This window comes from Myxocyprinus asiaticus, chromosome 22 (genome assembly GCF_019703515.2).
Source record: "Myxocyprinus asiaticus isolate MX2 ecotype Aquarium Trade chromosome 22, UBuf_Myxa_2, whole genome shotgun sequence".
NCBI lineage: Eukaryota > Metazoa > Chordata > Actinopteri > Cypriniformes > Catostomidae > Myxocyprinus > Myxocyprinus asiaticus.
The window spans coordinates 5,919,066-5,933,690 of record NC_059365.1 but is presented as its reverse complement, the minus strand read 5'-3'; the positions used below and the strand labels follow the sequence as shown (position 1 = coordinate 5,933,690).

General features: G+C 36.3%; 1 protein-coding gene across 3 annotated transcripts in view; it reads right to left on the bottom strand.

Annotated features, from left to right (window-relative positions):
- Window positions 1–14,625, bottom strand: part of nlgn3a (neuroligin 3a) — a 245,070-nt gene that overhangs the window by 127,160 nt on the left and 103,285 nt on the right. The gene's annotated exons all lie outside the window — the stretch shown is intronic.

Here is a 14,625-nt window from a genome sequence, read left to right as displayed (position 1 = left end):
TTTTTTGGCAATTTCAAGCATTGTATAGCCTTCATTCATCAAAACAATGATTGACTGATGAGTTTCTAGAGAAAGCTGTTTCTTTTTTGCCATTTTTGACCTTATATTGAGCTTAAGACATGCCAGTCTACTGCATACTGAGGCAACTCAAAAACAAACACAAAGACAATGTTAAGCTTCATTTAACAAACCAAATAGCTTTCAACTGTGTTTGATATAATGGCAAGTGATTTTCTAGTACCAAATTAGCAATTTAGCATGATTACTCAAGGATAAGGTGTTGGAGTGATGGGTGCTGGAAATGGGGCCTGTCTAGATTTTATCAAAAATGACTTTTTTCAAATAGTGATGGTGCTGTTTTTTACATCAGTAGAATGCCACTTTGGTGAATTAAAGTACCAATTTCCTTCCGAAACAGCAAAATCTGTCCATTATTCCAAACTTTTGGCCAGCAGTGTACTTCCATAAATCCTTCTGTATCTAATCTACACAAAACCATTTCCTGGTTCTTATCCCGCATGGACTATATATAATTTCACACCAAGTTCGGTCTTCCCATGTTATTTGATTTATCCTTTCCCATATCCCTCCTACTCCCCATGCGAGCTACGCCGGATTCTCTAAATTGGCTTTGCCTCTAATGCAACACCTCTGTAATTCAAACATCCTTTGACCAATTCTGACAGGCTTTTCATTCACAAGAGGAATAAACGCAGGCTGTGTAAATAATTACTCCTACTCGGCAAAGTCTTTGCCTTCTTTTGTATCTATGCTTTAGAGTTTCTCTTTTGTCGCGTCACACAAAGCGAGTGGATTGTACGCCCACCTCCGCTCTCGTGGCTCTCTCCTTCACACCTCTCTGCTGGTCCTCCAACTCCCACCTTCCTCATTTCAGCCAACACAATGTAGAGAATATTGCCTCCCATGTGCAATAAGACTGCTAGCCTTGGTTCCTTCACTGGCCAAAGCATGATTAATCACTCGACAAGACAAGTAGCAAGAGTTGGCCAGAGAGCCAATATAACTCTCTCAAGGCATATCATTTCTGACCCAAAAATGCCTGATGATGGACAAACCTCCTCATAGGAGAAGACCAATGAGCCGAGCCGAGACTGTGTGGATAAAGAGGAAGAAAAAGTTGTGTAATGGATCGCTAGAAATCTCGCCAACAGAATGTAAACAAGAAGTGTGGTACATGGGGAACTGAAACACAATTTTAAAAGCCATTTCAACAAATATTTGCCTCTAACTGACCTGCTCTGCTCCAAAGTGGGGCAAAACAAAGATCAATACGCCTCTGGATAGTTCCACCTCAGGAAACCAGAACCATCTAGCCGAATGACTTAATACCAAACTCAGCAATGTTAACAAAGGTTGTTAGCACACATTTCAAAGCCACTAGAGTCACTAGAGGAGGAAATTCTTCACCTAGCAGTCATGTATACCTTAAAACAGGACCCTAACTCTACAAAAGAGACACTACAAGATTTAGAACTCTGCAAAATGTCACAACCGAACAGATGGATGCAACACACAGCAAAGAGGCACAAATTCTGCCCCCAAACCATCAATAAGAATCTCCTTAAAAAAAGATTACGGGTTCAATACAAGTTAAGCTCAACTGACAGCATTTGGCATAATGTTGATTACCCTAAATGATGATTCACTCTTCCCTTCTTTTCTTAAAAAAAAGAAGCAAAAATCGAGGTTACAATGAGGCACTTACAATGAAAGTGAATGGGCCAATTTTTGGAGGGTTTCAAGTCAGAAATGTGAAGGTTATAATTCTATAAAAGCATTAACATTTATCCTTCTGTTAAAACTTGCATATTATTTGAGCTGCAAAGTTGTTTAAATCGTCTTTTTTTACAGTCATTTTAGGATTTATGCGTTATGTCGTCACAGCAACAAAGTTCTAAAATTTGATACACACAGAGCACTTTATTAAAAACACCTGTACATCTATTTATTCATGTGATTATCAATGCATAAAATCATGCAGATACGGGTCAGGAGCTTCAGTTAATGTTCACATCAACTATCAGAATGGAGAAAAAATGTGATCTCAGTGATTTTGACCGTGGCTTGATTGTTTGCGCCAGATGGGCTGGTTTGAGTATTTCTGTAACTGCTGATCTCCTGGGATTTTCACACACAACAGTATCTAGAATTTACTCAGAATTGTGCCAAAAACAAAAAATCATCCAGTGAGCGGCAGTTCTGCGGATGGAAATACCTTGTTGATGAGAGAGGTCAACAGAGAATGGCCAGACTTGTTCGAGCTGACAGAAAGGCTACGGTAACTCAGATAACCACTCTGTACAACTGTGGTGAGCAGAATAGCATCTCAGAATGTGCAACACGTCGAACCTTGAGGCGGACAGGCTACAACAAGAGAAGACCATGTCGGGCAATTTATTAGGACCATAGTGTTCCTAATAAAGTGCTCAGTGAGTGTAATCAAATAGAAAAGGTTAATAAGCAATTTTATTACACTAAAATCAGTGCTCGAAGTGACAACAACAAAATGATGTCAACACCGGCAGCAATTCTTGCATATCGGCAGCTCTTCTGTGATGGCCGTACTGTTGCATAGACGGAGAAACACTAATAGGCTCCCCATCCCTGGACGGATCAAGAAACTCTCAGGTTGAAACCAGGAATTCCGCTATTAAACACGATTTAAAAATAAAATATAAAGAAATTGAAATAACGCAGACCAATGGGTTCAACAGAAGCACATACCTTCCATCAACAACCTCTGAGCTCATGTTAGGTCTGTCTTTAAAGAGACCTAAGATTAAAAATGTATTGTTAAAAATCTGTTCCCCAGAACCAGACTATTAAATTCTACTAGAATCAATTGTGCTTCTATGAGCATTTCAAATCAGTCACCTATGACGTAGAAGGTAGCAGCCTATGTAGACTGTACAAAAAACAGAGACAAGCCAGCTCTAAACGGTTAAAATAGAGATACTGATGGCTTGAGATCGACAGCGAGTTTCTTGTGGCACAGTCTGTCTCACTTGTACTGTTGACAAATCTCTCATTTGAAGAAAACTAGGCCAGGAAGTACCCAAATATTGCAGCACTCAAATGACGCTTTGACAGCAATCATCATAATAAAGATGAATCCCTCAAACCCAGAGGTCAAGTTCAGATAAAGAGAATGTGGTTTTTACTGAGGTTTCGCTGCAATTTATATCGCCTATAAAAAGCCGAGAGGCGTAAGCTCTCGAACCGGCAACCCCTGGAGGAAAATCAAAACTGCCTGAGGAAAACCACAGACTCTTGGGAATGTTTGGGGCAAAAGTTTCTAACAACCTTGATGATTCTGATGTGGCTCTTTATGCAAACTTCTGAAAAGACATTTGATGCACTTTGGAGAAGTTTGCAAATGGCAGAGCCTTGGAGTTTTGCTTCTGGGCAGCTAACATTAACTACCAAGCCAAACATTTGCAGAGCGCCTCAATTTATTTCAGCCTTTGGGCATTTGTTTTTTTTTTTTTTTTTAGTTTGTTCTCATTTCATTAGAAAAACTATAATTACTTTCTATGTTTTTCATAATTTAATCAGGTATCTCCTTCAGTGCACATGGCCTTTGTTTTAAGACAAAAGAGCTTTTTGATCATCTCTTTTGCTTTTTAGCATGCACGAATAAAACAAGATAACTGATTATCATTTTAATCTTGTCACTTTGCTTCCAAAATTTGTATGAACACATAATGGCAGCCAAGTCATTAACAGAAAACTGTGCCATTTGTGTCACCATGACTTACTACTGATATAATAATTGGGATGTTAAACTCAAGGGCATAGATGATAATATTATATAATATATTTAACTCTGTTTAGTGTATAAAACAATTTTTTTTAAATGTTTTTGTCTTGTCTGAATATCAGCCAGTTGCAAGTCCCTTTTCATCATCATTAAATTTTATGTCCGTTCATATACATGGGTTATATACTATAGAAAAAAAAAAAAAAAAATGACAGTGAATATAGTGAGGTGAAAAATGGAGTGGTGCCATGACTTGCTAAAAATGTTTGCACATCAACCCAGTGAATTTTAGCTATTTTTGCAGCCTGATCTCATTACTATACGCAGTTATTCGTACATATCATTTAAGCGTATATATTTGTACATTTGGAAAACGTTGAATTGGACAACATGGCGTATAGACAGCATCGAAAATGTATGTATATATATATTTTTTTTTTATATGTTTTCCTTTAGAAACTTAAAATATTTATGAATCAATTTTAAATATACTTGTAAAAAAATATTTAATATATATTTTTAAAAAATATATATACTGATTTACACACACACACACACACACACACACACACACACACACACACACACACACACACACACACACACACATATTGGTGCAGCTATCCTTATGAGGACTCTCCATAGACATAATGATTTTTATACTGTACAAACTATAGATTCTGTCCACTAACCCTAACCCTACCCCTAAACCTAACCCTCACAAAAAACTTTCTGCATTTTTACATTTTCAATAAAACATTGTTTAGTATGTGTTTTAAGTGATTTGAATTATGGGGACACGAGAAATGTCCTCATAAACCACATTTATAGCATAACACCCTTGTAATAATCAGTTTGTTATCAGTTAACCTAAAAAAAAGTCCTCGTAAACCACTTAAACCTGCCCACACACACACACACACACACACACACACACACACAGACAGACAGATAGATAGATATAGATATAGATATATATGCTAATACCACCCCTACCCCTAAACCTAACCATTAAAACATGAGGCAGATCAATTTAATCACAATAATTTATCCCGAAAAAATGGTGAAAGACAGTACTAAAGTAGTTCCCAGGGAATACACAAACTGACAAAATGTAATACCCTGAATGCACTGTAAGTCGCTTTGGATAAAGGTGACAAATGCATAGATGTAAATGTAAATGTTCAAACAATGATGTGCTGCATTCAATGTTCCCCCTGAAGGCAAACAATATCTTTGTGTGAGGTAGAGAGTGGAATTGAAGTTTTTAATCACTTAAAAATGTTCTCCTGATTCTCTCTGTGAAGGCGCTGTCATATCTTATATCTCATGCAAACAAACACATCACGGAATATGGCATGTCGCAATCAGTCACAAGACATGTGAGCGCCACTGAGCATTTGACATCACTGCAATAAAACCGTAAATCTTCTTGAGGTGACAATTTTTGAATTTTGAAATCAATGTGGGAGTTGATCTTTACTTTTGCTTTTGCGGGTGCTATGGTGTATGGAGATGAAGATCATTGAATAAAAGGCTTGAATTTGGGTATATACCGCACACAGAGCAATCTTAAGACTTGGATTATAGCCTTAAGTCCTTTTGTGTCCCATGGCAAAAAATAAATAAATAAATGTTTAATGAATGATTAAGCGATTACAGATTTGTTTTCTTTTTCATTTTAACATTTTAAAGTTTAGTCTTGGTTAAAGTGATATAATCATTTAAAATGAGTTGACCAGAAATCACACAGAACAGAATGCAACCGTTATAATGTCAAATTAGGTAAATGCATCAAATAAATGTGCATTGAATGTTTTAATTAACCTCACTGATAACAAATGCAATAAAATTAAGCGATTAATTCCATGAATTCAATATTCATGGATTCAGTAAGGATACGTAAACATTTGTACATCTCTAAAGTTGTTCATACGTAAAATAATTATGTTTTAGATGCTGTCAGTATGTAAATATTGTATGTTTTGGTGAATATGCAAACATTGGTTCGTTTGCTAGAACCACTCTTAATGTAAGAAAACAGAGAAATTTTCACGAGATCATGTTGATTTTTGACATTCAAACGTGTACCAATCAACCCTGAAACATTTTGAATGTAACAGGATTGGCACAAAACATGTTGTGAGAGAGAAATGTAAGGGATATTAGTAATTGTTTTTTTCATTATAATGTGATTTATTAAAAGCCACATTAAACTAATTGATATTATCAGAATTTTCTCAAATAATAATAATAAGTATTAGGGCTGGGAAATTTTACATGCTAATTTCTGTAATTAATACATGACTGTTTAACGCATTAATTTTTTTTACGCAATTAATGCAGTATCTGTGGGGGGGGGGGGGGGGTTTCAATCCTAAAACTTCACTAATGTTTTTCCCCATTTCCTGTGACAAAAATTTGCTGATTGATGCATGTCCCGGGCATATAAATGTTGATATAAATTGAATCTGCCCATTTGATCCTATTATTAATGAAAATGCCAGAAGATATTACCAAAAGTTTAATTACAGCATGTCCACTGATTTTATGGCATGCAAACATATACTTGTATTAAATATTTATACCTGTAAAAATGTGTCTAATTAACTCTATCTGCAAATAACTTAACATTTTAATATGTACATATTTAAATAATGAAATGACTAAACAATGTCTTGCAAGTGAGACAAAGAATAAAGTAAATATATTTATAATTATATTTGAATGTACCATGATTAATCACAATTAATCACAGAAAACTGTGCGATTAATTAGTTAACAAATTTCATCGATTTACAGCCCTAAAAGTATATGAAAACTTACCGTAACAGTGCTGAACTACAGAGGTATTCTCCCTCAAATGTCTATGGTGGTTACAGTCATGGTACTGTACTTTAGGCCTGAATTGGGGGAATATGATTTCTTGGAAGTTCAGCCATAACCTTTTCAGATAAAATGATGAAAAAAAAAAAAAAAAGTTCAGGCACACATGGCACTGTTTCCTGAGAATGACCTTGATACTTTTGCTGTACCAGTTCCATCTACTGTATACATGGAATGCATCTCAAGCCCTTGACCCAGATGAAATATACACTATATTGCCAAAAGTATTCGCTCACCCATCCAAATAATTGAATTCAGGTGTTCCAATCACTTCCATGGCCACAGATGTATAAAATGAAGCACCTAGGCATGCAGACTGCTTCTACAAACATTTGTGAAAGAATGGGCCGCTCTCAGGAGCTCAGTGAATTCCAGCGTGGTATTGTGATAGGATACCACCTGTGCAACAAGTCCAGTCGTGAAATTTCCTCGCTACTAAATATTCCACAGTCAACTGTCAGTGGTATTATAACAAAGTGGAAGCGATTGGGAATGACAGCAACTCAGCCACGAAGTGGTAGGCCACGTAAAATGACAGAGCGGGGTCAGCGGATGCTGAGGTGCATAGTGCGCAGAGGTCGCCAACTTTCCTCAGAGTCAATCGCTACAGACCTCCAAAGTTCATGTGGCCTTCAGATTAGCTCAAGAACAGTGCATAGAGAGCTTCATGGAATGGGTTTCCATGGCCGAGCAGCTGCATCCAAGCCATACATCACCAAGTGCAATGCAAAGCGTCGGATGTAGTGGTGTAAAGCACGCCACCACTGGACTCTAGAGCAGTGGAGACGCGTTCTCTGGAGTGACGAATCACGCTTCTCCATCTGGCAATCTGATGGACGAGTCTGGGTTTGGCGGTTGCCAGGAGAACGGTACTTGTCTGACTGCATTGTGCCAACTGCGAAGTTTGGTGGAGGAGGGATTATGGTGTGGGGTTGTTTTTCAGGAGCTGGGCTTGGCCCCTTAGTTCCAGTGAAAGGAACTCTGAATGCTTCAGCATACCAAGAGATTTTGGACAATTCCATGCTCCCAACTTTGTGGGAACAGTTTGGGGATGGCCCCTTCCTGTTCCAACATGACTGCACACCAGTGCACAAAGCAAGGTCCATAAAGACATGGATGAGCGAGTTTGGTGTGGAAGAACTTGACTGGCCTGCACAGAGTCCTGACCTCAACCCGATAGAGCACCTTTGGAATAAATTTGAGTGAAGACTGTGAGCCAGGCCTTCTCATCCAACATCAGTGTCTGACCTCACAAATGCGCTTCTGGAAGAATGGTCAAAAATTCCCATAAACACACTCCTAAACCTTGTGGAAATCCTTCCCAGAATAGTTGAAGCTGTTATAGCTGCAAAGGGTGGGCCGACGTCATATTAAACCCTATGGATTAAGAATGGGATGTCACTTAAGTTCATATGCGTCTAAAGGCAGGTGAGCGAATACTTTTGGCAATATAGTGTATATTCGTCAAGGGATTTTGGCTCAGCTTTTGAGGAAATCATATGAAATATATTCATATCACATGCTGAACATGCAAGATTTTAATGCAACAGTAAAAATGTTTCACAGTGACTAATCAGAAACCATTTGCAGTGATACACAGTTATCATAGTGACATGGAAAATCTATGCTCCAATAACCAAAAGACTCAGTTGTAAATTTCTGAATTTGATTTGCAGTGCCACAGTGCCAACTGGTCACAGAAGATCCATGCATGAAAAACATTTCTCCTGTGCCTTTTGCAAACTTGACAAACATTTACATGTGCTTTTCTGGAGAGACGCTTAATTAGACTCTCATGTTATAGAGAAAAAAAGACATTCTATACATTGCAGATGGATGTTTCAGCTACATGTCAATCCATACACATGAGGTTCACAGCCATGCAAGCTGTCTAATGTAACAGTTCACACTGAGCATCAACTGGCAAACCAACACAGTACTAAAATTCTGTAGCATACCAAAGTAATCAACAATATCCTGAAAATCAAACACTGAAATGTAAAAAAATACCATGGACTGCATAGGCCCAATAATATGCTAAATTAATAAAGGAATATTCCGTATAATATAAATTAAGCTCAATTGATAGCATTTGTGGCATAATGTTGATTACCACCAAAATATTTTCCACTCATCAAAAAAACAAAAACAAATGCAGTAACAGTAAGGCACTTACAATAGGAGTGAATGGTGCCGATCCATAAACATTAAAATACATATTGTTTCAAAAGTATAGCCACAAGATGTAAGCATTATACGTGTTAACATGATTTTAGTGTGAGAAAATCGCTTACTTACTTTATAGAGTTATATCTAAGTTATATGTAGAATTATATCTAATATTACAACTTCGTTGCCATGACAATGCAACACTGGTAAAACCTTTAAGCAATTTTATCACACTATAGTCATGTTAACATGTATATTGCTTATGTCTTGTGGTTATACTTTTAAAACAGTGTGTTTATTTTGTATAAAGGTGCACTCAGTACGTTTTCTTTTCATGCCGTCTTAGGCTTACACAGACACCTAGTGGCCTGGATGCAGCATCATTCAAAAGGCAATAGTTTTCAGTTACAGATGCCAATGAAAAAATCACAATTCAAAGTCAGCCATTATTAATTTAATCCATGAGTGAAAGTGTCCAATAACAGGGCGGTTACTGAGATTAAGCTGGTATTATTTGGCTGGTCATGTGATTCTGACATGGAAGCCCCCATGAGGGGACCCACTACATGTAGAATAAAACAGCATTTTATTAGGTTACTGATATGACTGGAGTTTTAATCTCATGTGAGTGTTCATGATTTTATACATATATTTCAAAATTACAATTAATTTCTTAAGCAGTACAGCTTTTTTAATGAGGAAAAAATTACTGATTGCACCTTTAAGGACGGGCCACATTCACTTCCATATTAAGTGTATTACTGTAACTACGAAATATTTACATAAACGAGGGATGAGTCGAAAATATTTTCTGTGGTAATCAACATTATGCCACAAATGCTGCCGACTGCCGACTTACTATATTGAACCTGGAATATTCCTTTAACGTAACAGATACTGAATCTGAAAATGGACAAATTAGGGTTCAAACTGTCTCTTGAGTTTTGGTGGGTGCATGCACTCAGCAGCCATTATCTTTTGTTGTTGACATCAAAAACCGAAGGCACACTTTCAATAATTCACTAGCAAAATATTTTTATCCTTGCAAACCTTGCTTATTGTATTCTGGGTCACATTTAGTCTTTTACCTTGCATAGTTTTATTCATGGCTTTTGAGGATTAGGGCATGTCATGCAACCTGTCCAAGTTGGCATCTGCCTAATTTGACTAGCTTCTACCAAGTGACAAATGAATGTGTGGAAAATACAGTACAGTTTGATTAGATGCACGGACATCAACAACAAAAGATATGGGACATGTTCTCTTCCACCTTTTATAAGTTGATAAGCCTTTTTATTTTGTGATCCTAACTATGCATAATTATATGTTTATTTGCATTTTATTTTTTTTTTTCATTTAGCATTGATTTCCCTACTGTCGGCAACTCTTTCAAAACAGACCTGCGACCCATTTTTGAGAACCACTGATTAAATGTATATTACAGTCAGTTCAAACTGCATGTGTAATGCAACTTAATCGCATATTCCAGTTTGCCTTGAGCACTGGGATGAGACACACTTCTAAAACAGCTATACAGTAACCTACTTCTTGCAAACTACAACCACTACAGGCCACTAAAAGAAAATTCATAATGAATCAAACCATATTATGTTAAAGTCAACATGAAATGGCATTCACGGTCCATTTTACCTCTTTAATGTGGCAGAAATTTAGATCTGAACATTTTAGAGAGGTTACCTACAACAGTAGACTAAAGCAATGGCTAAATAGACATTTGGCTCTTGGTTAACTTTGCCCAACAGCCCACATGGCGTCAGTAGAAAAGGAAAGCCATTTCAGAGGTGGAGCAACTTATTACATTTTAAAGAAAACTTATGAAGGCAAACATTTCTTTCTTTGGATTAAAATGTGCACTAATGAATCATACACAATAAGACCAAAAGTGTGTATTTAAAAAGTGAATAGGGCTTGTTTTGATTTCAAGTTGACTTTAAGACTTTTCTATCTAAAATGATAAAAATACTGTACACATATATGGAAAGCACTGGCACTGGCACTGACTTACAGTTACCTTCTTTAAATATTTTCATCTTTTTAGAAGCTCCAGTTTTTACTCAAAGAAAATATTATTCCAAATCGCTTCTAAATCACATTGGGGCAACAGCTGCACTAGCTTAACATGATAAAGGGCAAAGGTCTATGGATTTAAAAAAGAGGTGGCTATTGTTAATATTTAATGCATGTGGAAACAGTAATTAAGTCTTCCCCATGGGAAATGGAATTTGACATGCTTGAGAGAGCCAGTGAGTAATTATATTTGTAAAGAGCAGAGATACAAGATACTCTCCCACCGACTGGGAGTCATTACGCGCCATTAAAGGGTCCCACCAAGCCTGACCTATTCCAAACACACACACACACACACACACACACACACAGACACTCACACACAAACACACTCCAGTCAATGCTCATACAAGACAGGATTGCTATAAACAAATTGTCTCTGGCCAAACTCTATATCTGATCAAATCTGAGTGTCACAGTATTCACATATCACCATCAGTCACAAACAGCCAGATGCCCAAGCACAGCAGGAAATCCTCACTGGTAATCTTTCTTTTGTAATTAAATATTAAACCTATAATGAGTTCTCAGTCATCTATGGTGTGGAACTCACATGCAAAAGTCTCCAAATAGGGACCCTGGAGAGACCAGGTCCACACTTAGAGACAATAATTACCACATCCACAGGACAGGTGGTAACGCTGCTGTGAGATGATAAAACACCAGCAAGGTTTATTGAATAGCACTGTGTAATATAGAACCTATAGTTCTAGGGTTTGGTATCAATACAGATTTCCAGATTCAATTCGCCTGCACAAGCTCTCAATTCGATTAGATTGCTATTAATTTGGGTATATTTAAGTTATAATGTCTATTTTGCTTACATTTGAAAACAATTGATGATTCTCAATACCAGTTTCAAAAGAACAAATTACTAACAAGTAAACATTGTTTCAAGTTCTTAAGTAATTATTCAAAACAGTCAGTAATAAAATAAGAACAAAGAAACAAATTACAAGCAGCAGAACAAGAAAAAACAATAGAACAAATATGTAAGGGATAATATACAGTCAGCTGGTTATTATTGCAAATTAAACCCCAACGGGATGATTAGGAGGTCCTGTATCACCCTGAAGGGATTTATTTTGCGATTAAAACCGGTTGACGGTACATTATCTTGCACATTTTACATGGTTACTAACAAAATAAATAAATAAATGGACATGAAATATTGATTTGCTTTGAAATTATGTTATTACATGAGAAGAAACAAATCGTTGAACAGCTGAATTTCATCTCTGGTTGCGACGGAGTTCTGTTGGTGATTATTTTGTGAAAATGACCCTCTGAATGCTCATTATCCATCTTATTACAAGACTACTGCCAAATAAATTAGTAAATGGATATGAAATATTGATTTGCATTGAAATTATGTAATTAAGTGAGAAGAAAGAAATTGCTGAACAGCTGAATTTCACCTCAGGTTTGCATCGAAGTTCCTGTGGTGTTTATTTTGCAAAAATTACTGTCTGACTGCTCATTATCCTGCTTATTACACAGCTAATTGCCAAATAAATAAGTAAATGGACATGAAATAATGATTTGCTTTAAAATTATGTTATGGTGTGAGAAAAAAGAAAATGCTGAAAAGCTGAATTTCACCTCAGGTTTACCCCAGAGTTCTGTTGGTGTTTATTTTGCAAAAATGACCATCTGAATGCTCATTATCCAGCTTATTATAAGAATGCTTGCAAATAAATAAGTAAATGGACATGAAATATTGATTTGCATTGAAATTATGTTATTAAGTGAGAAGAAAGAAATTGCTGAACAGCTGAATTTCACCTCTGGTTTGAGTCTGAGTTCGGTTGGTGTTTATTTTGCAAAAATTACTGTCTGACTGCTCATTATCCTGCTTATTACACAGCTACTTGCCAAATAAATGAGTAAATGGACATGAAATAATGATTTGCATTGAAAATTATGTTATTATGTGAGACAATAGAAAAAGCACAGCTGAATTTCAACCGCATCAGAGTTCGGTTGGTGTTTATTTTGTGAAAATGACCATTTGTCTGTTCATTTTCTAGCTTATTACAAGACTACTTGACAAATAAATAAATAAATGGACATGAAATATTGATTTGCATTTAAAATTATGTTATTTGAGAAGAAATTGCTGAACAGCTGAATTTCACCTCAGGTTTGCATCGGTGTTCTGTTGGTGTTTATTTTGTGAAAATTACCATCTGACTGGCTCACTATCCTACTTATTACAAGACTACTTGCCACATAAATAAGTAAATGGACATGACATATTGATGAGTTGAAATTATTTTATTAGCTTACTTCTAGAGATCGTAGAGTGATATGTATTTTAATATTAGTACATAGTAGTTAAAAGGATTTGGACCGTGGCATGATCGTTGGTGCCAGATGGGCTGGTTTGAGTATTTCTGTAACTGCTGATCTCCTGGGATTTTCACGCACAACAGTATCTAGAATTTACTCTGAATGGTGCAAAAACAAAAAACATCCAGTGAGCAGCAGTTCTGTTGACGGAAACGCCTTGTTGATGAGAGAGGTCAACAGAGAATGGCCAGACTGGTTCGAACTGACAAAGTCTACGGTAACTCAAATAACCGCTCTGTACACTTGTGGTGAGAAGAATAGCATCCCAGAATGCTATTCTGAGATGCGGGTTGCCGCTGTTTGGCGGCACGAGGGGGACCTAAACAATAATAGGCAGGTGGTTTTAATGTTGTGGCTGATAGGTGTAAAGTGGGACCAAAGAATCTACATATCAGATTGATCAAACGAAGATTGCGATTAATTGGAAAATCTTTTTATTTTTACTTTATTTCTACCCAGCTCTTTATAGTTCAGTGATCTTCATTAGCGTTTTATAAATTTCCAGGTTATATTCGGTCACATCTAGAGTTGTATTTTCAAATGTGATTCTCAAAAACAGAACATGCATGCATAAATACAAGAAACTTACATCAAACTCCTGTAATCTACTGCCATGCTAACGAAGCATACAGTCAAAATAGCCACAAGGTAAATCAAAGATCTTTTATATACAGTATAATTCTCTTCTTATACATTTAAGCTGCAAAATTAAAAGCAGGCTCTTTATTATATTAGTATCCTTTGCTTGGAATTGTCCTTTCTGCTCTGAATTTCAATTATGTCTGCAGCAGTGTTCAGTATGCAAATGAAGAGTGCATACTGAGAAAATGCACTCAGTTTTAATAAAGAGAATAATGCAAAGTTCATAATGCTGCCTTCATTCCTTGTGTAACCTGTGCACACGATTAGTAATATATACTGTGGAGTCCAAAAGTCTGAGACCACTAGTGAAAATATGTCTATTTTGCATTTTTCCAATTTAATACCAATTTCCACATTGCAAATTATATTATACGCATAACAATTTGAGTATAAAGTTGAACTGAAAAATTAACTTTGTGCTTTAATGTACTACAAATCACTTAAGATAAAACATCTGCTAAATGACCACTTACTAGTCATTTAGCTAGACCACTCGTACAGTCAATAAAACTTGACTGTTTTTACTCCTTTTCTTTTGGGGTCTATGTGATGCATTTGGATTCAGCATTATACATTCTCATTGGAATTGTCCTTATTGTGCTTATCTGTCAAATTAAAATTAAAAGCATAACAACTGGATGACTGGACAATTTTACAAACAGTTTTTAACAAGTAATCAACAAAAAATTGAGCAAGCCAAAAAAAGC